Source organism: Ornithodoros turicata, chromosome 6, assembly GCF_037126465.1.
Source record: "Ornithodoros turicata isolate Travis chromosome 6, ASM3712646v1, whole genome shotgun sequence".
NCBI classification, from domain to species: domain Eukaryota; kingdom Metazoa; phylum Arthropoda; class Arachnida; order Ixodida; family Argasidae; genus Ornithodoros; species Ornithodoros turicata.
This window is the reverse complement of record NC_088206.1, coordinates 47,841,082-47,866,311: the sequence shown is the minus strand read 5'-3', so window position 1 is coordinate 47,866,311 and position 25,230 is coordinate 47,841,082. Positions and strand designations below refer to the sequence as shown.

The 25,230-nt window shown below is 46.2% G+C and overlaps 1 protein-coding gene across 3 annotated transcripts in view; it reads right to left on the bottom strand.

Annotated features, from left to right (window-relative positions):
* Window positions 1-25,230, bottom strand: part of LOC135396633 (ninein-like protein) — a 212,267-nt gene that overhangs the window by 140,908 nt on the left and 46,129 nt on the right. The window lies entirely within an intron of this gene.

Here is a 25,230-nt window from a genome sequence, read left to right as displayed (position 1 = left end):
ATAACACCACAGGAGGTTTCCCGGTGGTTGTTTCCACAAAGGAGTGCTTTTTATTTTGGCCGCGCTGCGTTTTGCAGCGCAAATAACATGGGATCCTGCGAAAGAAGGACGGGACCTGCACCACGTGCGCGAGGCCTCCGTTCCGCACACCTTTCAAAAATGAAAGAACGTATCGGAGAATGAGGGAAGGAGGAGGGTACGTCGTGACATAGCCTATTATCCTGCCATGTGACTCGTGACGTAGACAGGCGCAGCTCAAGCGGGTATAAGCAGTGCGTGATCTGAGGAAAGAAACAAGGAAGAAAGGCACCGGGACTTTCCAATATTACGCGAGGACCGTGTCGGTCGTCCGCGGCTGCTTTCTCAGACCGTTTTTGTAAATTCCAATGCGCGGTGACAATGCACCGCACAGCGAAAGTATTTTGCATGGTGACTCCTGATGGACAGCTTTTCACGAATGAGACAGTGCGTCGAGCCACGTTAAAGTGGGACTCCGCAACAAAATCACCACGAAGGTTGTGGTATATCCGTAACCTCTCGGATGTCAGGAACAAAAATATGATGTCTGTACAAAACATCTCGTTCCAAAACTGCGCAGATTTTATTCAAACGAATTCATACCGAAGCGAGCGCTTCGCCTCTGTGAAGCGAGAGGGCACTGAAAACAACACACTGCTGACATCATCCGGCAAGGGAGAATGCAGGTTTCGAAGCAGACGACAATGCTGGGTGTCGTCACGGTATCCTCCTCCTGAGGAACCACCGTAGTATGGAGCTCTGTTTTCTGCCCTTCGCATTTCGGTTTCGGTTTGCTAATGTCATCATTTACGAATTAATTACTCGCGCAAAATAAATGCGAATTTGCGTATTCGCTATCGAGGGGGTGGTTCGTGTTCGGTATGATGATCACCTAATTTTTTTCGAACCCTCGCGAAGCCTCCCTCTAAGTGTCACCTCACGTTTAGATGCACAACCGACTTCCATGTGGACGGACGAATTCTCCAGCGTGGGTACAGAAGATTACGAATGAGTGACTTCCACCCTTTCCGTTCTAAGGCACCTTGCGTGGAGCGATGTTCAAGGAGGAAATCTGCATGGACAGCAAGTCGCAAACGGCCAATCCCACAGCACCATTCGAAAGTCGATCGTCAAAATAATGAGTCGTCGAAGCCTATCGAACAAAACCATTTCTGCAGTTCGGAGTGACGCGCTGGTGGACGCTGAGTTGGCACATTAAAGGTCGAACGCAAGAGGGATAGAGCAATCAAAATGGCCGAGTCCTTCGGGGACAACACGAGAGAGTCACTGAAGCGGTCATATCTGCGCCAAGACTTTGGAAGAGGATTAAGCGGTCTCATTTCGCGGTTCGCTGCGCGCTTGAATAAGGGGATTAGAGCTCGGCCGATCGAGCACCGCTTTATCGGACGCCGCTCCCTCCACAGCAACTGGGACGGGAAGCAGACTAACTGCACTTCCTCCATGAAAAGAAAAAAACTCCCTTCGACCGGGTACAGATATGGCTACCCGTGAAGAGTAGGCAGCCAACTTGCAAGCTAATAAAGTTTCGGTGCAGCGCCAGCTGGTGGCAGGTGAAATATTCTCGTGGCATAGAACACGAGGATTCGTGAAGAACGCCGCAGGGTGATATAATAACTGGGAGCAGATTTACGCGTAAGGTGCGTCAGGGTAGGACTGCTGATAACTTGGACCATTTGGGACAGTTTAACGAGCGCAGGGAATCTCAGATCGACACATGGTGCCGGAGGCAACATTTATCTCCCCGACCTTGCTACCTTCCTCGGCCGATATCGAACTCGCGATCTAGGGCTCAGCAAGCCAACACGCTACCGACTAAGACACCGAGCATTTGATGTCTTTAATACCTGTAGGATTACGATTATGCAAAAATCTGACTCGTCTTACGTACACGCTGAATAGTCACACCGCTAAATGACATCAGATATTGGAAGCATTGGACAGCTACAGAGGTTATGCGGAGTTTATGGAAACTGGTGGCGTTAATTTTAGAACCTGCTACACATAGAAATGTGAAGGAAGTGGCCGAATACAGTTTACGGTCCTCTCGCGACAACAAAATCTAGCGATGCTGAGTTCAATGAGAGCAGCGAAGCAGCCAAATAATCACTGTTCCATGATGTACAGCGTACTACACAACATGTTCGAGCTGCATAGTTCTTTTATAAATACAGGGGACGAATGACACTGCACCAACTTTTTGTCATACGGAAAGACTTGCCCTACAGGTAATTTCTTTCTGACGACTTTTGTTCCATTCTCTCTATAAGGTCGAGAAATGAAAGAGAGAGAAAAGAGCACAGAAGGGATTCACCTTGCTGGCATGGTTCCCACTGAATTTTTGAACTAAAATTCGAGGTTCTTTCAAGGACATTTTAAGGCTCCGCCGTCATTTTGCCTGGGACGAAAAACACAGTTTACGACCAGAGCTTCAATATTTCACAAAAATATAACCTGTAGGTATCGCACAACAAAATACACGGGGAATGTGCAATAGCGATCCGTTCACAAGCTTGACTGACGACTCCTGAGTGTTAAAGATCATCGCATAGAAAGGAAAGTTGATTAATCATCTCACCTAATGGCTTCGAAACTATAGTTCCGACCCCGAAAAAGCGGAATTTGCACTGGCAGCACCACGAGAATAAGGAAAATATGCAAAATCGAGGGTTTTCAAGGACTGTGGAAAATCCCAGGGTTTTCCAGACCTTGACAACAACATTTCGAATTCCAGGGTATTCAATGGTTTCAAGTACCAGTGGGAACCATGGACATGGACAGTCTGGCGACTTCACTAGGCTTCCAAACTTGTGATGACTATGATGACTCGTGATGACTTTCCTGCTATGTCTCACATGAAAAATAAATATGTAAAAAAAAAGTATTACTAGTTGATGAATACTTTATGGACGCATATGAAATGCTGCAAAACCGACTTGTTTACGCACGATAGTTGCTGACGAAGTTACGCCCAGGGTGTCGAACCGAAACGTTTTTCGTTCCGGTTACATCATAAACGATCCGGTACCGGTTCTGCTCCGGAGCAAAAAAAATAACGGTTCATACCGGTTTTTAACCGGTTCCGCTTCTGCTGGGAATATTCATCCCCACAAAAAAATCAATGTTACAAAATGTAAACCCGTTTATTCCGCATACATGGTATTTAATATTAATAGACAGCTGTGAAATTGGTAGCTCCTGGTTCCTGTAGGTTACTGTCTGTTCAAATGGGCTTTCTCCTTTCTTGAAGCACATGCTACAAACAGACTTGTTTGTCGTGATGTCATACGTAAAGTGCTTTCTTGCTGGGTTGGAGCGATCGCGTCCCATCCGAATGTCTGTTGCTACTGTCTAGCCAGCAAGCACCACCGCACGAGAACGACGCAAATCGAGGAACACCTTCACTCACAAACGCGCTCGACGGCTCCGTTTTATTTTCTTCGTGTCCTGTCCACAAAAGAGTTGCCACTTCGCACGGGCTTGCCCTCGCGTATACGTAAATGTATTCAACTTAGCTGCTCTCAAACAAGGGACGCGTTGCGCGACATTACCGATAAACAAGCCGTTATGCGCCCCCTTGGGTCGCTGTGTAGTTGAGGAGAGTTTGCGGGGATCAAATTAAAACGAACACTACGGCACATTGCTAGAGAGTCACATGTACCTCTAAGTCTGTGTGCATGCGCGAACGATAAACCATTACAAAGGGAGCCTAAGGGTCATAGTATACCGACATATATTCCACCGTAACCGTAACCCTCGTATAGTATCCATGACATGACTTCAGAGCACACGACGTCTGTTTCATTCGTCTATCCGTAGTCCAAACCGGCGAAGGTTTTCTTGGACCGAAAACCGTTAAATATATTTTTCGGTTTCCCTCCTGAGTGAAAAAAACGTATACGGTTTCGATTCCGTTCCGGTTCGCACCAAAATAGCGGTTTTTTTTTTTCGGTTCCGGTTTTCGGTTCGCTCCGACACCCTGGTTACGCCGTCCAGTTCAATGTAGGCGGCTTACCTACGGCGGGTGAGGAGCCTCTGATATACTGCCTATTCGCAATCGTGTGTTATGCAAAGACAAGATGAAACGATACCGTCGGTACAGAGCTAAAAGATGTTAGCCACTTGTTTAACAGCATATGAGATATGTCTGAAAAACGGAAGTGGAGATAGAAGCAAACTGACGTAGATGCGTTGAGAACACGTTGCGTGACGCGCTTGCCATTCAATACAAAAAATAAGAAAAAGAAACTCTCACCAAGCTTAAGAACATGACATACATGTTTCCGATAGCCTATACTACAATGTATTCGTTAGAAAAAAAAAAAGAAAAGAAAAAAGAAAACAAAGCTGTCACAGAATCCTCCCAAAGTACATTTACGCAGAGCTCAGCCTGTAGAGCGTGCTTTGCCTGCACGATAGAGCTCTGCTGCGGGAAAGATTAGCGAACGGCGCGTGCAGAATACAAACTGAGGGACTTATCCTTCGTAAGCGTCTACACGTCTGGGTGTTCTTCACTTGCTACCAATGTAAATCTGATATCTGTCAGACACGCCGACCTGGATGGAGGCCAGAGAGCTGGCCTCTTTGGCGCGCGAGATAATCAGCACGACACCGGCGGTAGAAGTTGAACGCACCTCGGTATGCGAGACTAATCTATCATTTGCGCAATCGAAGACCCCCCTCCCCTACCACGCAGTCATTAGAAGAGCATTAGTCTACCTCACCACGGGTCTTGGAGTATTGGAAGCACGTTAAGAAAATCTCCACAGCTGACACCTCTATAGTGCAGCGGCCAATCACTCTCACCAAAACGGTCCAGGCGAGCCCCGCAGTGGCAGTCACGAAACGACGCTTCTAGCCGCCCGCTAAAGTGCAGAACGTGCAGGATAACCGAAATAGCACGACAGATACCAAAGCCGCGCGTTGAAGATGTTGCGACCGTAATCCGACGGAAAAAGTTGCATCGAAACCCATCAACCAGCAACGGGTGAAGATCGATGTTAGCGGGATTCCTGCGTTAGGCCGATAGCTCCAATAACTCAGAAAGAAAGAGAACAAGGAAAGACTATCGCGAAGAAATCCTTAAGACAAATGTGCCTCCCATTCTCGAGGATTTCCGAAGCCTCAAGAAGCCGCTGCCAGCTGTACAACTGACGCCATGGATTCACTATTGCCAGCGGTGTAGCAACGCATGCCAAAGGCGGTCGGCAACAGTGGAGGGCGTACAACAGCTACCCGAGATAACTTTTTTCTCTATATATTTCTTACTATAATGAGGGGTGAAATCATTTCTCATCGCTGAACAGGAAAATTGATTTATATATACATATATTGCCTTTAATTGTGATACAATTATAGCGCAAACGTTAGTAGACAATAGAATGCCCGTCGGCACACGGATTTTCATTGGGCAACATCGGGTTCGCGTGTGATCCTTAAACGTGTTTGCAAGAGCCGTTTTCTGTGGGTGAAGATGATGAACGTTAGCAAATGGCGTTGAAGCCTACCCGCAGTTTGATGTTTGGAATGAAAGCGGGATGTTATCAGGCATGGAACCGGGGAACATCTTTTTTAGATTCCCCGATTCCCCAGGGCACGTCTCGCTATCCGGACCTGAAGGGAAAATTTGCGTAAGTGACGCCGAACACTGGCGGATCTTTTGAGTGTCAGATGAAAGGCGGATATGGTGTGAACAACGCATAAGGAACACAACGCAATAGTATTTTGATTTACCTGACAGGTCCATATATCCATTACCATACAGCGCGAGAGGTGAAAACAAAAACTGCTTTGATGAAAAGTTATTACTTTGAACATTAAAACACTGAGAAAAACACAACAAAGAATACTTCGAAACGCAAGGTAAGTTTGATTCGTGACACTCGAGGGGAGAGAGTCAATGGTGATGACAGCTCACAATTAAAAAGAAACAGCGTTCAAACCCACTGTTACGACTGACATCGTCAAGGCTCTCGTGAGGCCACGAGCACGGTACGAAGGGCCGCTGATCATTCTCATTCTGAAGCCTGCGCTTCCCCTAGCCATTGCCATTCTGTTTTCATTAACAAAAAAAAAAAGAAAAGAAAACGTCTGGAGGTGTCGTAATTTGGTCCATGGTCGGTCCTTGAAGGGGAATCGCAACACCTACACATTTCTTTATCCCTCAAAGTAACATCGAGTTTCGGTGAGTCTTCCTTGCGCATATCAATATTACGAATACTTCCGCTGTGACCTTTTGACACGGGGTGCACGGATCTGAACAAAAAGTGTGTGCAGGATAGATTGTCCACGACTTTCCACACAGACGAGAACGGGAGAAAAGTTCTCGACGTCCACTTGCACGCTCCTAGAAAAAAAATATCTCCAGAGAGCTCAGTGTCCTCATCTCTGATTGAAAACGACCCATCGAACAAACAATATGAGTCGATGAAAGCCGCCAAGACGCGTTGCTATGGGGACCGTCTCGAAAAAGGGCGACATCCCCCGAAGTCATACACTCCGGCAATCACACACTCATTGTGCCGATCAATATGTATGGCACCCCCCGATGAAAGCCAATATGGTCCGCGAGTACATCTCCCTAACACGGATTCCCATACTGGGAGGTGCTCGGCGAGCGAGACGGACCTTCGACTACTTTCTCTCTATATACACATCGAAGCAAACCCAATCACCATTATCACAGTAAAGGTGCTGTTGTTGTCACAGCCAGGACAAGAAGGACAAACAAACTGTTGCTAGGTTCGTCCCCAATTGCACGAACTTTGCTTTTTCCATAGTTTCAACTGTTGAACGACAAAGAAGCGGCCACATGATCCGCAACGCGACAACCTGTACTCTAAGACTTCGGAGGGTGCATACTTGCGTCGCCCCATCTCCGCAATCCGGTTAGCCCAATCAACGGGACAGTCGCCCATGGGTTATGCTGTCTTGAGAGTCTTCCATTCAGGAGAAGGATGGGAGTGTAGTGTGTCGGACAACAGACGGAAGGAGGTCACTAAGAGAACGTTTTGTTGACGACGCTGCATGTAATATGCATGAGACGCGCTGAATAATCATGAGAGAGGGCGAGCTATAGCACAACCGGGGCAGATTATTAAAAGCAGTCAGTTGGTTTCTGCAACCTGGGTAGTGTGGTCTCCTTTCCTTCGCGTTGCTGACACTTATCCTATAGAATTGGATTCTTCAATATGTAATGGTATTACGTTGCACCATCCACTGACAACGCCACCATTGTAGCGAGCCCTATTATTGATTTATTATCAGTACCCGACTGCTCCACAAGACGGGAGTGTGTAGGAGGGGAATACATAGGAAGACACAAAGCTGGCACATTTGAGCAACTTAAAAAACGAAAGAAGGTAAAGGACGTAAACCACAAACCCAAGTACCAACAATGATCATGCAAAAATAAAATCATACAAAGCATGTGGAAAGGTGTCACTAGAACAAAAGAGAACAAGGTCACGTGGAAGATTGCTCCATCGAGGTATAGTCTTTTTAGGCACGAATTTTTAAAAATAGTTTCCAAAATGGCAAGGCTGAATTTTAAGCTTGTGGTCTAGGCGATCAGAAATAAAATTAGGTGGTGATGGGTAATTGTTAGGAGGAATGCTAAATAAATCTAGATAAATGTCCCGGAGAAGTTTTAAACGGACCTGCATTCTGCGTCTTTCTACTGGGGCCCATCCCGGCGTGCTTTTTAAATAAGAACGCCGCATACAAGGAGAACAATTGGTTGTAACGAGTCTTGCAGCTCGGTTTTGTATTACGGCAGAGAAGTGAAGTGTATTCGGTACAAGCTTTCTCCTCCTACCCCCAGCTGTGCTGTCTGAGGTTTTCCTTGGGTTTTCCGAAGACTTTCCAGACGAATGTCGGCACAGTTCCCAATGAAGTCAGCCCAGGACGCATACTAACCCCCCCTGTCCCCTACTCCTTCCTGCTGTCCTCTCTCCATCTGTCCACATCTCTACGCCGTTCATAGCCACAGTTGCTTCGCGGCGCTAACACGGAATTAAAACAACAACAAGCTTTCTCCAGAGGAATCGGCCTCCTGGTCTGGTGTAATACATGAAGGCCTAGGTATGATACTCAGTTGGTCTACAGTGTAACTTGACTTCTAATCACACCCGAGCAAGAGAGTATCGTACACACAGCAGGAGTTTACAACCACAACACAACCACACATGAGCGTTGCAGGGGATCATATTATTATGGTGACATCTGAGTATAACTTATAACGACCTGTGAGTAAAGAGCGCACAGTTTTCACGAGTGACAATCGATATTCATGAGAGGGCAACGGCTCCCTTGCCCCCTTCTCGGAACGCACCTGCAACCACGAAAAAAATGAGATATACTACATACTAGCTGTGTGGAGCGGAACTTCATCGACGGTAGTTTCATTTCGTCAAACTCCTTACCAATGAACTGTAAACGCGTAGCTGAACGTTCTACGTCCGACGCAATTGGAGTATGTGAAAAAACTGGGGAAATCAGTTTTTTTTTTTTTTCCTTTGTTACGTCATTATGCTGAGACGTCGAAAGGAACAACAAACACAAGCACAAATAAAGAAAAAGTTAAACAAAACAAAATGATTTATGTCTACTTGTCGTTAGGATGCAGTTCGGGGAGCCGTATGCGGGGTGCGGTGGGTGTGATGTTCGGGTAGGGTCGAGTCTTTTTCTTTATATATATTTTTTTTGTGCGTGTGTGTGTGTGGTGGAGGGGGGTTCATTATGGGAGTAGCAGAATGTGTCAGGCGACAAATTTTATCGTGTGTGTGCGTGTTTTTTTTTTCTTCCTCAAATCAAATCAACTTTTGTTTTGTGTTTCTTCATCAACTTGTCTTTGTAGGCGTTACGTATCTGTGTTAGTCTCTATGTCAGACATATCTGTTTTTCTCTTTCTACGTGTGCCATCGTAGACGAAGTAACTGGGAAGTGCAGAGGGAAAATGAGGTCGGAAATAAAACGTCCAGGTGGTCCTTTGACAGGACGGGAGTGTGTACGCAGCCCCGTATTCATTGTTTTTTATCTGGAGATACTAATGGCGTTGTACAGCTGTCTTAGCAATTGCATTTTACGCGGATATCCGATTGCTGGCTGCAATCGTCTTCTATGTTCTGTCCATTACATATGCGATTCATTCAAGTTAGGCTGCTCGCCGTAGAAACGGGCAATAAAGAAAATATAAACGAAAAAGAGCATCGCTTCGCCGTCCACATAAAATGCGCCTTACAAATTCAACTGTTTGCTTTACAGAAGGAGGTGCACGGGGGTGTATTAATTGTACGCCGCTGCACCACCGACGGCTGAATGGGGCTACCCGGGATACGAAAGAAAAGGAGCTCCTTGCAGCATAAGAGCCCTGTAAAGGAATTAACAGACTCCGCGAGAAACTATTTATCACGCTTTCTGAACAAAGCCGCTCGAAAGAGGTGCAAATTCTATTTTCTTCCTCCGTGATAAATGGATGACATTAGCAGCCAACCCCCTCACTCGTTCGAAAACAAGAGCCGTATAGAACCAGGTATTTCGTCGCGCCTTACGGGGAAGCAAGCTCGGCGTAGAAACGTCTTTTCAGTGTACACACAGAGACAACCGTGTGCGACAACTGTACGAAGAAATGCGATGCAAGTACAGTTGGGACGATCAAGTATAAACGAGTGATTTGCGAAGTTACGTCGAAGAAGTGACGCGCGGAGTACGCGGTTAACGGTCTCCATGTGTATTCCCTATGCGTATCACACAACATTTTGCGGTCTCGTTATTGAACATTAAAAGCGTTTGTTTTCTTTCACGTGAAATGAAAGTCGCTGCATTTACGAAGGCAACCATATTTTTATCAACGCAGAACGTAAGAAAAAAGAAATGAAACGTGTTTACCAAAGGACGCGAGCCAATATTTGGTTCAACTTTCTTAGGCAGGCGACGAGAGGAGGTTTCAACCTCTCGGTCAGGAAATGCCTTTTCCCGCGGGCAGTGGCTTCTTGAATTTTCAATCTGCAATGCTTGCCGAACAGAATCGATCACAGGCCCGCTACGGGAAAAAGAAGAAAAAGAGAGAACATAATCGATCACGGGTACTTTAGGACAAACCCCCTCGCGAGGGAGAAGCAGCGGGAGAGGGCTACGTACACATGCAGTGCCATTTCATTTCCAAGCGAGAATGAAACCTAAAGTTAAAAAGAAAAATAAGTGGCCTTTAAGGGAGCAGCTCTTATTTTCCGCAGCGTCGCCAGAGATCTGGCGCGCGAAGTTTGCTTCCCCCGGCGGAGTAAGTAGAAAGGGAAAAAAGAAGCGTCAATGAAATGAGAGAGGCCACCGGGACGGCTCATTTCCTCCGCGAAAGAGCGCATCCAACAAATGCCTATACTTCCCGATATGGAAACGACAGTAATTTTCGGCCTGTGCCAGAGAACGCTCTCGGGAGGGCGTCTTCGCGGGGTTACAATAGGAATCCTAGCAGTAAGAACACGATTTATTTATTTTTTCTCCTTTTTTCTTTTTTGTTGACTACGGAATGAGCACAGTGGCAACGTGACACAACAAGGTCTATGTTTTCGTTGCGAGAGTTTGCTCGATCGGCATCTCGATAGACCACGATAGATGCTATGACGTCCGACGAAACGAATGCAAACCAGTGAACGAGAACTCACGGTGATGCCAAAGCATCCAAGACGTCGGGACGGCCATTTCACGTCGGCACGACCACTCGGGCTAGCGATCTATAGCGGTGGTTCTCAAACGCACAAAAATTCTGTATCTTATTGCATCTTCCTAGTTTCCTCGATAATATTGTTTGTGGCGAGTAACCTTACCGCCAGATAGACCTTCCAGTAACACGCGCACCCAGGAGCCATCATGACATACCATCGAGGCGTTCTTGGCGAGGGTCCTGTCCGTTTACATGGACGGATATATGTCGACTGAAGGCCCCAGTCAACTGATCGTTAAGGTAGACCGGCGATGGTTTACATGACTGTCGACTAAGGCGCCAGCTCTGCAGGATTTCATTTTCGACTGGAACGCCACTCTAGAAACATTGCGCACAATTTTGTCAGCGTGTGAATTATTTTACTTCTCAAATACTTTTGTAGCCTTTCGGCGTCGATCAGACGGAGTGCGTGCAAGGACCGAACGCTACATTCCCTACCGGTTGAGAACTCCTGACCCATAAGAGAGCGCCACTGTCGCTAGCGGACTGGTCGTTATGATGTGTAAGTCCCGAATTCGAGAAGTATAATGTGATGACCTTGTATCTCAGTAGGACATCACGAGTTAGTGTCACTCTCATCACAGTAATCGAGGATTACGAGGATATGAGAGACGCATCCTATACCAAGTCAGGTTTCCCGTAATACAAAACCCCAGGGGTGTGCTGCGCGCCAACCTAACGAAGCCGAGCTAGGAGAAGGTTGCTTAAATGCCCCTCAAAAGAAAAAGAGAGTAAACAAAAGATGAATTAATAATTTGCCAATAAAATTATTAATTACGAAAGAAAGCTGTCAAGGAAGGTTGGGAGAATTTAAGTGTGAGATTAGATGACGAGGCAGTCGTAGCAGAGAATGAGGGGAACAGTTTTAGAGCTGCGATGCTTTCACGGCATCGTTAAATTTTCTTACAAAGTGATGCACCACAAACCCCTCTACACATACAGTATAAAATCACGCGTGACAGCAAAATACGCGAAAAGCCTGTTCCATTACGCCAACGTGCTCTGTCAGTCCGTCTGCTGGCATCTCATTAGCCATGTTAATTTTTCCGTTGTGCTGTGGAAGGGGAGATATGACTCGGCACTTGTGACTGCCGCTCACTTATCTATAACACTCAGCTCATCGTTAGCCCACTCACTCTCTCCCCCGCTCTCCGATTGGCCACTCACTCCCTGCTCAGCTCACTCGCCACATGAATTATGAGTGAGGTTTGCCGAGGTGTGGATATAGGTACACTTTACTTTTCTTCCACCCTTTAGAAGAAGCACAACTACTGACTGCGAATTCCTTGCGCTGTTGTTCTTGTAAATTTAATACGAGCAATGCAAATGTGTCATTGTTCCTGCATTCCCTTCGCTCCGGACGGATCCGGGACAACCTCAAACATTTTCCTATGCAGATGCCGCCTGATTAAAAAGATCCCACGACGCACGCGAAACAGAAGATGCGGACTAATCGAGACGACACCCTTCAAAACTCATTAGGCTCCGCAGTAAAAAAAGCCAATTACAGGCACGTCCGGAGACCACGGCTGCTGTCAGTCGCAGAAACGGGGTGGTCCATACTGCAGCAGCGTGGCTCATGTCGGCGGGTAAATAAACGCTACACAGAAAGAAAAAAAAACGAAGTTAGGGGCGGCAGATATCTCGGAGAGCCTGCAGGCTGCTGGAGGAAGATGTATAAAAATAAAACGACGCCCTTTTCACGCGTCGATGATGCATGAAAGAGTTATAACTCCCATGGGATCGGAGTGTGAGGTACGTCAGAAGACCACTCCGATTGCTTCGTTGAGAGCTGATCGAACCAAATCTTTCCAGTTCTTCTGCAAGGCAGAACAGAAGGCTGGAGACATACAGTGAATGCGAGCAAAAAAACAATGACAACCTAACTTACATGAAACCACTCTTTCTCTTCATGGACAGCACCCATAGCGACAGGAACTCTGCCTTACCCATGCACATCCGAGCGACATTCCCCAGAATACTCAAACAGAAGATGTGAAAAACGTCATGAATTTTCATGCGCTGCTAATCATGAGGAATATCCTGCGACTGCAAGATATGCCGTAGCAGACGACTGGAAAAGACGCGGACGGTGTCGCCCGCTAAGTGCACAGTACACCATGGACCGTCGATATTCCGGCACCTTGCGAATGCTCAATATAACACGCGGCGGAGCTTCTGCGTCGTGAGCTGCGTCTTTTTCGTTTTATTCCGCTAGAACATTTCGTCCTGTCTTCCCATTTCGCCTAATGCTTTTTAGCGGATTATCTCGCCATCCCTTAGCAGGTTCACCGACCTCGAACTCCAGGAGGTCCCATCTGGCATGCTGATCCGTGTCACGTGAGGAAAGAAGGCAATCCCCAGTCACTTATGCATCTTCACACAACTTTACGACCTTGTTGGTTTTATTCAACCATAGCCTCGCGTTATTGCATTTTTTAGTTATTCCTGAAAAGTAAATGTTAGAAATTCGTTATTCTATATCGAGAAAACAAAGTTCATTACGCATCTCCACATAAAAACTTTATCCCTTTGCTAGTTCTATTCAAGCGTGCTGCCAAAAGTCATTTAGCCTGTTATATTTCCTATCTACGTGCTAAACCAATGAGGTCTGCCACAGGCGACGTGCACAGGGACCACGTCACGGCCATCTGGTTGGTCACGGCGTACCCTTCGTCATGCCTTCGTGTTCCCTCCGCTCTTTTCACGAGTGGAGTATTCTTTCTTTCTCTTTCGTTCTGGTTTTATTTTATTTTTTTATTTTTCTTCTTTTTTTTTATTTTTGAAGTGAGCAAAAATCCAAAAATCTTCCTCTCTTTTTTCCTTCATTCCAAGTCCAATTCCATCAGCCGCACGAAAGGCCTTGTGTCAATGCTAGAGATTTTGCATCGTAGTGGCAGCTCCATTTCCGTGTCCAGTCTGTAGGGGAACTTATCCGTTTTTTACGTTAAAAATTCATCCATCCATTCATTCACGAATCAACGAAAACGTTTTACTCGATAATAATCGATTCAGTTTATTATTACTGGTATCGCACACACCTTCGTTTGCGAACGTAGACGGCCCTTGTTTCGGATAACGTGAGCTTGTCGTCGGACGAGTGCATTCATTACTTGCAGCCGTCACTATCGGGGCCGGGCGTGTAAGTAACGCCCACTTGCCAACAGTCCTGTTTCGCCTAATGAGATTGCACGGATGTCCCATTTCGCCTAACGCCTCTCCGCCTCTTTAATCCGGATTAGGCAAAATGGGAATAGGCCAACTCGTGTGAATACACGGCATATCCACCACAGTTTGTACACCGGTCGGCGAATTCTAGACCGCTAGTCCGGGGCTTAACGATATCTTACAAAACTCTTTTTGCCTTACTCAAAGCACCAACAAGCCCAAATGGCCTTCCCTATTAAAACCCTTTAACTGCGATTCATGCGTGCACTTGAGCAGTGCCGGGACTGGAAGTTATTGGAAGTGGTATTGGAAGCAGGCACACCACTCGAGAACCATAAACGTAGCTACGTTGGCATGGATCCTCCGGGATTAGTTTTCGCGAAGTGGATTTTTGTTGGATATGCATCGTCGTAGTTCAGTTCAGTTCAGTTCAGCGTTTCAGTGTGAGATTTCTGTCATTAGAAGTTCAGTTGTCATGTCTGTCATGCTTATCCTCAACTCTGCTAACCGGAAAATTCGTTATCCGACCCGCGAGGACGGGACTTGCTAGCATTGCCACAAGCGTACATAGAGACATAATAGGTAGTAAGTAAACATCCATGTAGAATAGCAGCCAAGCTAGACACCAAGACAATAATGTACACACTGTGTGTCTATGTCTACCCTGTGTCTGTGTGCACCCTTTTGTCTTCGTGTCTAGCTTGGCTGCTATTCAACATCGTTGCTAACATTGGTTTTTTATCCGGTTATCCTGAATTCGTTACCCGTACACGGATCTGAGGTACCGTAAACAATGTTCCAGAACCATTTTCGGGAGTTTTAGTAAATCGCTTTCGCTCAAACGGTTCGTGAACGGTAAACGTGTCCACGGCCTCATCCTTAGCATTTCCTGATTTTGGCATGTCCCCGAGGAACGTCGCCCCTTGCGTAAGACTTCTGTGCCACCCTTTTATCACTTAATGGTCAGAGGTCAGCCATTGGCGACTGTGTGGACAGCAGAATTGACGACTACCGATAACAGCAAGAGCTGTACGATTTCTACAACGCACAAAAGTTCGATACGCGACCGTCGGCTAAGCAAACCATGTGAAACTATATCTAGCCTTCAAGCCTGGGCTACCGAAGCACTGGCCGTTGATGTAAGCCCACAGCCTATATAGGACTTTCTGCGGAAAAAAAATGTACATTTCTATTATTTAAAAAAATAACGTTTGCTAGAGGGCGATGTTTTCTCTCTGTCGTTTCTTTTTTTTTTTTTTTCTTCCCTGGAGTAATAAACCGGCTTTATGGAACTGAATGTGTTCCCACACTTGGTTTGCTTATCCGGACGATATAGAGCGTGGGTACCAAGGCGTCCGGATAAGCGAAAAATGACTGTATCTCCATTAGCACATACAACTTGCCAGAAGCAGCGCCGAGGGAATTAAGGGCGAACATGGAAGCACAACTGTGTGATGCAGCGGCCCACGCGACATCAATGCCAATCAGTCGCTATTTATTCCTTTCCTGAGCGAACTTTCTAAAGCGGATCTAGTTGTCGCAACCCAATCGTTCGCTGCGAAGGCCACTTGACGAAAATCTCTCTAACGACGTGAATTGGAAGACGTCTGTCCATTGCCCGCCGACTGCTTTGACGACTTTCCTCCGACAAAGCTCATTACACGTTCCTTCGCAGACGAAAAGAATACGTCTAGCCAACGAGGTCTCCTTCTGGTCATTTAGTAATGACGGCTACTTTAGAAATAGGCGATGTGGTAAGGTTTTCAGAGCTTGGGTAAATGCGTACGTTATTAAATATGTGTTGATTGTGGCGAATTAATACCCTTTAACGAGACCATAAAGGCTCATTTATAAGCGCAGTCGGTAGATGACAGAACAATACATCATCGGGAGAGTTTGAGCGTCGTTACTGTAAACTTCCTTCGTTCACGTTCATGGTTGGATGATCCGTCTCTCGCAAATGACAAAATTTTTGAGAGAAAACAGAAACAAGGTCAATAAAAGTGCCCGCGACTTGGTGGCTTCTACTTTATAAGAACTTCCGTTCTTGGCTTCGAGATATTAAAGTGCATGTTCATCATTGATGGATGCCCTTCATCCGTATTCTCCATAAGGTTGTTGCCGACCCTCAATGGGTACAATACAACAGCATTGTCATGAAACACGTACAACGTGTGTGTTTTGCTGCTTGTAAGGTGCAATGTGGCGACATTTAAAGTCGCTAGAAATCCTGCCTCCTCTGTCCACCAGGAGTCACCATGCAAAATATTTTCGCTCTGCGGTGCGTTATAGCTGTGCAATCGAATTTACAAACGACAGTCGGAGAAAGCGGCCACGGACGGCAGCACGTCTGACACGATTCTCGCGTGACGTGGAGAAGGATCCGTGCCTTGTTTGTTTTTTCTTCGCAGCTCACGCGCTGCTTATTCGCGATTCCAGCGAAGCCGTGGCCACCTGGCGACGATTTCGGAAAGCTGCGAGTGGAGGTCCGGCAGCGGGTCCGGACACAGGGAAGCGGTACGGCGATACACGTTTCTCTTGCTTATGGACAGAATGCCGGCAGCAAAGAATGTATCGACATCGAAAAGAGGAATGTTGCACTACTAATTTATTCTCAGCCTGTTGAAAATGCCCCACGCTTTCTTTCGTTTCCCTAATCAAGAAGAACGGAACGGATGTCCCATGTGTCGACCGAGTTTCCGGACCAACTCTGTTACCACGATACTATCTTAATATTCATCTTAATAATACCAAACCAGGAACCCGCATTTCTTTGTCGTGTTGATATATATGCATTTTCAGACCCCAGGCAAAGTAAACAACATCACCGTACTAATGCGGTGTAGACAAGCATCCACTATGGATGTTCTCTGGGATTGAAAGCTTCTGTCTAGTGCCGCACACGTATCCACGAATGACTCACAAAGATAAAAATATCACACCAAGTTGTACGTAAATACAGAGAGCGGTAGAGAAAACGAATACTTCACTTTGCCAGAGCGTCTCTTCCAGCGCTCAGATGTTCACCGCACAGCATAATGCATGTTAAATAGCTGCACATGTATGCTGCAAGTAAAGACAATGTGTCAGATATACGCGTGTACGCCAAGGGTTTTCAAAATATGTATTGTTCACGTATACCTTTGACATACAGTCACAGAGTTCTGAAAACATCAGGGTCAGAGCTAACGTCATATGAACACGCTATCTTCACCACACGAAACAAAGAAAATAAGTGTTATCTTGAGCTGTTGCAAATGCCCATGTGAACGTTAACTTGTGCATTACAATTTTATGATTACTTCTCTATGTTCCGACAAAAAGTATCAATTAGTAGAGACACTACACTTCCAACGGAGCTGTTGTTCCCTTGATTGCAACACTCACACGTAAATACGAGGGACTATCCGAAGGAGAAACTCAAACATGGTATTGCTTGCAGACTAGTAATTCACATTCGAAAACACATGAAATGTCACTCTTCTTGGAAACATGTCCCTGCTTTGCCTTTCTTAAATTCTAAAATGCCTCCTTTGTTCACTCGACTCCCGACGTTTGTAAACAATCTTCGAGGATGGGAACTTTTTGCCTACTTTTCTGAGTTGAACTGCACAGTATGATTTGACCAGTTAATTCCTTTTTCATGAAACATGCCCATTTGTGGGTATTAAAAACTGAAACAGATGAACATAATTAGGCCGACACCTTGCCGACTACGCTTGCTTCGCTCGGGAGACCTCCTTTCGTCCGCCATCTTGGAAGTTCGCGGCGCCACCTATAGTTCACTGAAATTGCGAATACATGCTTGAGCTGTGCCGCTGAACGTCACTGGCCACGTGAGGAGAGTAGAATACGTCACGACGTCCTCGCTCTGCGATGCGCTCTTATCACGAGGAGAACAATTTTTCAAAGGTATGCGGAACAAACTGACCTCCATGGGAACAAAGCCCTCGCGCTCGCTCTGTAGGTCACCTGCGCTCATCGTTAATTATTTTATTCGTTGGAGTTGGAGAACACTCTGCACCGAAAAATGAAAAATATCACCCAAATACCAATGTCCATAATACCCAAAATAGGCAATAAAATGCGAAAATAAGCACGTTAATCTGATACGCTCTTCGGCTTTCTGGATGTTTCAGAACGCTCCATCGATGAAAACTTGCGCGTTTAAAGGCTACGGTACCATACAAGCCTTGACGTCTGGCACATGAATGCTGAGGCAGTCGGGAACCACGCTATATCGAATAATACTTTTAGTTTCCCGCCCTCAAAGATCTTGAAAGGCCCAGAGAGGCTTAATCTTTGGATCAAATGTACGCAAAAAAAAAAAAAGAACAAAAGGCGCAAACACGCCGTAACGAAAAGCAAAATGCAGCACTCAGTACGAGCCTGAAAGCGCACTCGTACCTGGGCCATTCCCCGCCAAGTGATCCAGAGGTGCCGCTCGAGCCCCCCCCCCCCCCCCTAGAATTTTATGTGAATTTTTTTAGTGGTTCCTTATGACTCCGAAAGCAACAGAACATTGGTCTTTTCTAACGAAATTGAAATTTATGGGGTGCAGAGCCCCTCAAAGATGCAGTGCTTGGCGAAAACCTATGTCGTTTTAAGCTAGCATTACGGGCCACATAAGGCACGGGGCATGTTGAACTGCGTCGTATTTGATAGGGGAGAGTTCATTTTACTGTATGTAAGCAGTTTTCACTATCGCAATGGACGGGCTCGACCTTTGTGGCGTGCACGAAATTTGCAAAGTTTGTGCAAGTTTACCAATTTTTTTGCAATATAAAATTCTGGAATTTCTTCAAAATTTTTTGTCATATAGCCCCCATGCTGTACTTTGAACACAAAAATATACAACACCGCTGATGCACTGTAAGCCGCAGTAAAAAATCAGGAACTTGTAAAAATTCGACAAAACGCACATTTTTTACCGAAAAAATCGGTGTGAGGAGGTCGGGATAGAAGCGTGATCAAGGTGTCACTCGATGCAGCGTCTTCCTAGCAAGACGTAGCAAAAAAATCTCAGAGGTAATTTTTGTTAAACTCAAATAACAATTTTTTAATTGAAGGTAACTTCGCAAACGTGTATGCGCGCTGCGGCGCAGCGTACCGAATGTACAACTGGGCGGGTCACTCACAAAACACTAGACGGAAAGAAAACACTAAGCAGTCGCATTATTGAAGAGCAAATTGAAGATCTAAGCCAAGGAACAAGCCGAAAAGTCCCAGATCTCACTGAAGTCATTCTTTAGGTCTTGCTTATACACTAAAGTGTCTTCACATGGCAAGCAGTATAAATGTGCATGTCCTCGTACCCTCACCCATGTTTCTCTGCCCCGTATGCAAGATGACTATGAAAGAAACGTTAGACCTGACCTGAATAACACAGTACATGTATCATAGCTATGTACACAACAGAAATGCCCGGAAGGAGCTTATCCGGTATCGAAAGTGATAGCGTCCGTGACTGGCAAAATTTTCTCTTATACCTACATCTCAACTGTTGGCGCACAAAGCGAAAACATCGTACATCACAGCTATTAAGTAAGTTTTATATACGTGCAAGAGGAGTGGACAGCTAAAGAGATCTGTTTCCAATACTGAAATGAGTTAACATGCACATGCAAAAAAAATGAAAGGAACCATACCAGGAACTTACTGGTTAAAGCATTCTCCGCTTGTGTTCAGTGTAGGCAGTATTTGACCACTGTTCATGTCGTGACTATCTCTACTCATGTCAACGACTCGACTGACGGATGCCGCACGGCCAGAAATCAACCATGTACTATGAAACCTGAATGGATCCCTATCTCCTTGTCTTTACTTATCTCTTACTTACCACCACCGCGAGCTGGCTACAAGTTTCGTTAGAGAGCAAGACGGTCGTCGGGTCTCGAAGGAGGCAAACACGTGTTTGCTACCGTTATTTGCTCTTCAATAATGCGACTGCCTATAGTGTTTTCTTTCCGTCTAGTGTTTTGTGAGTGACCCGCTCAGTTGTACATTCGGTACACTGCGCCGCAGCGCGCATACACGTTTGCGAAGTTACCTTCAATTAAAAAAATTATTATTTGAATTTGACAAAAAGTACCTCTGAGATTTTTTTTGCTACGTTTTGCTGGGAAGACGGTGCATCGAATGACACCTTGATCACGCTTCTACCCCGACCTCCTCACACCGAATTTTTCGGTCAAAAATGTGCATTTTGTCGAATTTTTACAACTTCCCGATTTTTTACTGCGGCTTACAGTGCACCGGCAGGGTTGGATTTTTTTGTGTTGAAACAGCAGTACAGGGGCTACATGACAAAAATTTTGAAGAAGAAATTCTAAAATTTTATACTACAAAAAATTGGTAAACTTGCACAAACTTTGCAAATTTCGTGCAGGCCACAAGAGTGGAGCCAGTCGAGTGCGATGGTGAAAATTGCTTACATACCGTAACATGGACTTTCCCCTATCAAATAAGACGCTTTTTAACGTGCTCCGTGCCTTACGTGGGCCGTTATACCTGCTTAAACCGACATAGGTTTTCGCCAAGCACTGCATCTTCGAGGGGCTCTGCACCCTAGAAATTTTAATTTCGTTAGAAAAGACCAATGTTCTGTTGCTTTCGGATTCATAAGGAACCGCCAAAAAAATCCATGTAAAATTCTGGGAGGGGGGGGGGGGGGTCGAGCGGCACCTCTGGATCACTTGACGTGGAATATGGCCCACCTGTTAAAAGAAGTCTCCTATGGCGTCAAGAAATGTTAAAAAAGGCTACAATTCGATAGAGTACATAAAAAGGCAGGCAACCCCGAAAGTGTCGTATTTAGGCGTTTCTAAGCATTTATAGTCAAATGCCTAAAAATCCGGGCCCTACTAATTAACCACCCAGCTTCGCGTGTTTTCGTTGTCTGTCTAATCGTTTTAGCGACCGTTAGGCTTAGCAGGGTGTTCGCCGAAAGAAAGAGTATTTAAAACTGTCAGTATGGCTGACAAAGGGGAGAAGTGACCAAGAGTGACTTTGTCTTCTGGCGGGGACAGTTGAAGGAGAAAGATTGTTAAAAGGAACGCCACTGCTGTCGTTTACAATATTTATTATACAAATATTTTAATATATAAATTTTCGTTCTCTGCTAGCGAATCTGTCCAGACCGGCTTCCTGAATCATTGCTGTATAAGAGAGAACTGTTTGTTATATCTCCTGAATATAAAACGGACTGCGCCTTTCTGTGAAAACTCATTTATGAGTCCAAGTTAGGTATGGGCATTATCCCCCAGGAGGGGTTCCGCGTGCGACTGTGAACTTCGGCCAGTTTGTTTTCAGTCGGGGAACAGCATTTAGATCAGGTCATTTCGAGGCACACCTGTTTCAGCGGCGCCTAAAACAGCTGGAGTAGTTATCGTACGCTCCGTAGTATCCTGTACTTATCGTACGTTCGAACCTTCCAGGCGGACCTGACGTCGTGGTCCCGGAATACCGTAGGACAACCGACACGAGGTCGACACCATCAACGCTTCCAGCCAATCCCAGATGGTGAGCAGTCTATAACGTCACTAACAGTGTTGGTGGTAGCCAAGGTCGCGCTGAACACTGGGAGGTGGTGGGTTCGAATCCTACCATCGACTGTACTGTCTGAGGTTTTCCCTGGGTTTTTCGAAGACTTTCCAGACGAATGTCGGGGCAGTTCCCCCTGAAGTCGTCACAGGACGCATACTAACCCCCTGTCCCCCACTCCTTCCTGCTGTCCTCTCTCCATTTGTTCACACCTGTACGCCGCTTATACTCACAGTTGCTTCGCGGAGCTAACACGAAATTTAAAAAAAAGTAACGCAGTTAAGCAAGAACAGACAATACGGAATTTCGAAGACCTTTCGGGCAAACCATAAAATGATTTATATCTCCATCTCGTGCGTGGGACGTTACATAGCTTAAAGGACCATTAAAAGTAAGACACTCACATATACAAAGATGTACGATGGAGTACTCGTAAGAAAGTTCGGATATGATTACCATTGAATTCTGCATGGCTATCGAAATGGGAGATGCAGATAATAGGGTACGAGACACATAATGACGAGGTTTTACTAACGGTCTTTGCTGTACAGGTGGAGCATTGCTAAGCAACAGGATGAGCACGGCCACTTAATGCGCAAGAATGGCGCTCGTGTTGCGAGAGGTTCATCACGAAAAGGTTAAGCTGGCTACACTGTAATAGCACTCGCGGAAAAGTACCGGCCACGAATGTCCCTTCTCGCCAGAGTGGGCATCCTGAACAAACATCCTAGCTACCTAAACTATACTAACAATAACTGACGAAGTACTACTAATCCGAGGCAATGAGAATGTATGATAATGCAAAGGAAGTACCTGCAGCCAATTAAAATCACGATAACTACGCAACGAAAGCCCTATTTTCCCGAAATAATGATTATACTCGGGATAACCCAGCACGAAAAGCTGCCGACAAACACCTCGAGATACCGGCTCCGTAATGGGTGTGTATTCTAAGGACTTGGAGGAACAAGCTGGAGTGGACATTGACAAGACGAGACTAACACACAAACGGCCAAACACACCATTAAAGCCTCCATCGACTGAGAACAAAGAAATAAGAAAGTGCGTCCTACGTCACGTTCCTCCTCGCTTACTGTTGACCTCAGAAAAGTTCTGCGGAGGGCAAAATGGAAACACCAGCATAGGTGGGCATTTTCCTGCGGCCTCACTTATCCTCACATCACGAAGCACATACTTTATTGGCCTCACCTACCCTCACCAAACTTTCTTCACCAGTAACTAAACCTCAGTAGCCCTGACCCTCACATTCCATTTTAAATTTTGCCCTCACAAACCTCACCTCAGGGCATCGGGATCCCGAGGGGCCTCACCATCCTCATCCTCACATGCCTTCACCTCATGAGGCTATTCACAACCTGCATGGCCTCACGTATCTTCACTTCATGAGGGTCCTCATCCTCACGTGTCCTGACCTCATGAGGGCCCTCATGTCCTCACGGCGCCTCACGTACTTTCGCCTAATGAGGACCCACATGGCCTCACGAGTCCTCATCCTCACGTCCCCCCACCTCATGAGGGCCCTCATGGCCTCACGTACCTTCACCTCATGAGGACCCTCATGGCCTCACGACCCCTCATCCTCACGAGCACTCGCCCTGAATACCCTCATGGCCTGACGTGTCTTCAAGTCACTAGGAGGCCCACATGGAGCCCCAGAAGAACTTTCCGTCATATTCACATGAGACGTCGGCGTAGACGAACTACTGTGTCGGTAGTCGGTACTAATGATACTGCGCGGCATTAAACTGTTTATAGGGTTTGGTGGGGTGCTTGGATAAATTTGTTAACAGTTGTTACTGTCACAGTGAGGTTTAACGTTTGTGTTTGGCATCAGCAAAGAGGAGCCCGAACCCATCACCTCATCCCTGAGGCCCCTCACGAAAGGCCTCACGGCCTCATCCGTGAGGCTCCTCACGGAATACGTTGTACCCTCACGTATTGATGGCCTCACGACTGTCCTCGTGAGGAACATTCAGCGTGGTCTGGCCTCACTCACCCTCACCTCATTGTCGTGAGGTGAGGGTGAGGCGTCTTCATGAGGGTCCTCATGAGTGAGGACGCCCAGCTATGCACCACAGGCATGATTTTACAGGCATGTAGTATTTTACAGCAACAGAATTTTCCGGGCTTCGTTCGCCTTTTGTAGTCATCCCAATGTATCAGGATTTCCCACAGAGCCGTTCTTGCAGTTTTCAGAGGCAGCTTATACTGCTACTTCCAGCGATGTTCGCACATACTAACTTCGCCCGCAATGTTCCAATATGTACTAATGAGACGACAGTTTCCTCCGAATACATAGGGCTCGTGCTTCCACGACCCCCGTGCCATACACGCGTAACTGACCGGAAGTGCCGCAATTATCTCATTTATCGGCATCGCATCTCAAAAGGAAGTGAGGTCGTTTGCGTCGTTCCAAACAGGAACGCGTCCGTTATCTCTCACGCCCAGTTTATCATTGCGCATTTTCCCCCAAACAGGCGCATCCGGCGGAGGAACGAAGATATACGAGGCTGTTTGGCCCTGCTATACATTTTGGGCTACAGGCAGAGATAAGGGCATAATAGAGACACCAACAAGGTGTTGAAAAGCCAGGGAGAACCCTTGCACGAGCGGCTGTTATCTTATCTCGTGGCGCCATCGCTAAAACCAGGGGCGCTTTTAAAGGCCAGGAAAGCCAGAGTTCCGCATGTTTCGTTGGCAGATACGGGGAAACAAAGACAGCCGTTCATTGGAGTTACTTATCCGTAGCACGCGAATTTGCTAAAGCAGACGAGTCCGATAAGGTATGCACAGTACGGGGATGCCGAAGGATTGGAGAGATTTCTTTTTCGCGTCGATGGATGATTGTAACGACTAAAAAGACAGGGTGAATCCAAGTGCGCGCAAAACTGATAAAGAAACGGGACCAGAAAGAAAGAGATATGAGATACGACAAGGCTGCTGAACAACTTCGTGTGGGCGAAACATAGAAGGCTTTACGGATGGAGGCCGGAACACAAGCTGAAAGCCAGACGCGTTCCTATTTGATAAAATGTGGTTGAGCATGCTCGTTCTTGCCAGTTGGTACGAATGTCATTTCAAGGGTGACGAAGGGTAACGATGATTTCAGGCACGTCGGTGGACGGACCATCTTTTTTCTTTTTACACTAGAACACTCACAGCTACTGCCTCGGACTTGCCCGAAACAATCGTACGCATGCTTAATTTCGCTAAATACAGCGTAGCTAAAGTAATATTTCCGCCAGACATTACATCTGTAGCGGGCCGTGGACAACGACGACGATGGCCACGCGCCTGAAGCACCTGCCTCAGTTCCACCGGCGCGGCCATGGAGATAGGCCACCGTCATCGCCTCTCCGTGGCATACCATCATCGCCGGTCGGGACTCGTGTAGGGGAAGAGTCTAGTTATACTTCTTGTGACAGTAGTGGTCGAGGCGTTGTACTCTAAACCTAAGTAAAATAGCGATTATTCAGTTGAAAGTATTTTCTGCATGATTTTAAAAGCAAACAAGTAAGAAATCCGAGTGACACCCTGCGATTCTAGACAGAAGGTAAATCCGGAACATACAAAATCCGACAACGAAGAACTTATTTAGCGGAAAGTGCTACTACTGACAGGCAGCTTCAATCTGGTGGGGTCCGCTCATTTCGTCGAACTCCAACATACGTAATAAGTTATCCTCGCACATCCGAGATGTTCACTTGATGGAATTAACCAAGGTATTTTAATTTATGTCGATA